Source organism: Pelobates fuscus, chromosome 5, assembly GCF_036172605.1.
Source record: "Pelobates fuscus isolate aPelFus1 chromosome 5, aPelFus1.pri, whole genome shotgun sequence".
NCBI lineage: Eukaryota > Metazoa > Chordata > Amphibia > Anura > Pelobatidae > Pelobates > Pelobates fuscus.
The window spans coordinates 222,935,607-222,937,945 of record NC_086321.1 but is presented as its reverse complement, the minus strand read 5'-3'; the positions used below and the strand labels follow the sequence as shown (position 1 = coordinate 222,937,945).

At 38.3% G+C, this 2,339-nt stretch overlaps 1 pseudogene; it reads left to right on the top strand.

Moving 5' to 3' along the window:
• The first annotated feature begins 447 nt into the window (after window positions 1-447).
• On the top strand, window positions 448-1,856 carry LOC134612184 (craniofacial development protein 2-like; annotated as a pseudogene).
• Window positions 1,857-2,339: the final 483 nt, after the last annotated feature.

Below are 2,339 nucleotides of genomic sequence, written 5' to 3'. Positions count from 1 at the left end.
TATATGGGACATAGTGTGTATAGGGGCTGTAGTGTACGTGTGCATAGGTGATGTAGTGTATATGTAGGTGCTGCAGAGAGACTGTTTCTGTACAGGGAATCTAGTGTGTGCATAGGAAATCCAGAGTGTGTTTGTCAGGGGTGCAGTGTGTGTGTGTGAGGGATGCTGTGTGTGTGTGTATGAGGGGTGCAATGTGTGAGGGGTGCAGTTTTGTTAGAGGTGCAAAGTGTGAGTGAAGGGTTCAATGTGTGTGTGTGTGTGTGTGTGTGTGTGTGTGTGTGGTGTAGTGTATGTGTCAGGGTTGCAATGTTTGAAAGTGTTGGAAGGAAAAGGACTAAATTGTGTGTACTAGGGAAAGCAAATATATATATTTTTCATTATTATTTTATTTAAAAATAATAATAATAATAATAAACTTTATACCACCCGCACCCTCCCTTTTTACCTATGGTCCGTAAGGGGGACATTGCAAGCCCTGGTGATCCAGTGGTGAGTGAACTGCAACCTGCAGCTCTTCAGGCTACAGTTCACTTTTGTGAGATTCAGAACTATTTTGATGATGTTGTTTTTAAGGAACAATCACAGATTTTAAATATTTTTGGAGGCTGCTGCAAAGAACAATTAAACATAGGAACCTGAAATGTTAGAACTATGAACCAAGGCAATTTGGATGTGCTCAAACATGAGATGACAAGGTTAAACATCGATATCCTGGGAATGAGTTAACTCAAATGGACTGGAATGGGACATTTCACATCAGACAACCATCACATCTTCTACTGTGGTCAAGAATCGCGCAGAAAAAATGGAGTAGCCACCATAGTATATCATCGAGTGGGCAAAGCAGTGCTCGGCTACAAACCAATAAATGACAGAATGATTTCAATTCAAATTCAAGGCAAGCCATTTAACATCAGTTATTCAAGTTTATGCTCCAACCATGGATGCTGAAGAGGCTGAAATTGTCCAGTTCTATGAAGATATTCAACACATGATAGATATAACACCAAGAAAAGATGTTACTATCCTCATAGGAGACTGGAATGCTAAAGTAGGGAACCAAAAGACACCTGGAATAACTGGCAAGTTTGGACTTGGAGTTCAAAATGAAGCAGGTCAGAGATTAGTAGAATTCTGTCAAGATAATTCTCTGGTCATAGCAAACACCCTCTTCCAACAGCCTCGGAGACGACTCTACACATGGACATAACCAGATGGACAATATAGAAATCAGATTGACTATATACTTTGCAGCCAAAGATGGAGGAGCTCTATACAGTCAGCAAAAACAAAAACCTGGAGTTGACTGTGGCTCAGACCATGAGCTTCTTATTGCAAAGTTCAGAATTAAACCGAAGAAAAGAGGGAAAACCATCAGACCAATCAGATACAACATAAATAATATCCCTTGTGAATATGCAGTGGAAGTAAATAATAGATTTGAGGGACCAGGCATGGATGATAGAATTGCTGAAGAACTTTGGACCGAAGTTTGCAATATTATCCAGAAAACCACAAGAAAAAATATCCCCAAAAGAAAGAAATCTAAGAAGTCAAACTGGCTATCTGATGAGGCTTTAAAAATAGCCAAGGAAAGAAGCAAAGCGAAAGTTAGTGAAGATTGGAAAAAATGTGTCCAACTGAATGCAGAATTCCAAAGGATAGCAAGAAGCAACAAGGAGACATTCTACAATGAGCAATGTAAAGAGATAAAAGAAGATAACAGAATGGGAAAGTCAAGAGTTCTAGTCCAGAAAATTGGGGATCTAAAAGTTGATTTTTATGTCAAAGTGGGTGTGATAAAAGACAAAAATGTCAGGGACGTAATAGAAGAAGATCAGATAAAGAAGAGATGATAGGAATACACTGAAGATCTATACAGGAAGGATCTTAAATGAGAAAAATTATAGCCAAGAAGAGCAAAACCAACCCCAAAGCATTCTTTAAGTGCATAAATTCTAAAAAAAAACAAAAAAAAAACTAAAGTGTAGGTACACTAAAAACTGGAGTGGGGGTGTTAGTTAATGAAGACCAGGAAAAGGTTGGAATTCAAATAACTATTTCTCCTCTGTATATATTAAGGAAGAACCCATGGCAATAGATGTGCAAATGATTGCTACTTAAAAATTGCAGAATAATTGTGATTGGTTAACTCAAGACAAGGTGCTGCAGCAACTAAAGAAAGGTAATATAAACAAAGTTCCAGGGCCTGACGGTATTCATCCACGAGTACTTAAGGAACTAAGTGTAGAAATAAGTGAATCACTGTTTTTAATCTTTCAAGATTCTTTTCTTCCAGGAAGTGTTCTGGAGGATTGGAGGAAGGCAGATGTGGTTCC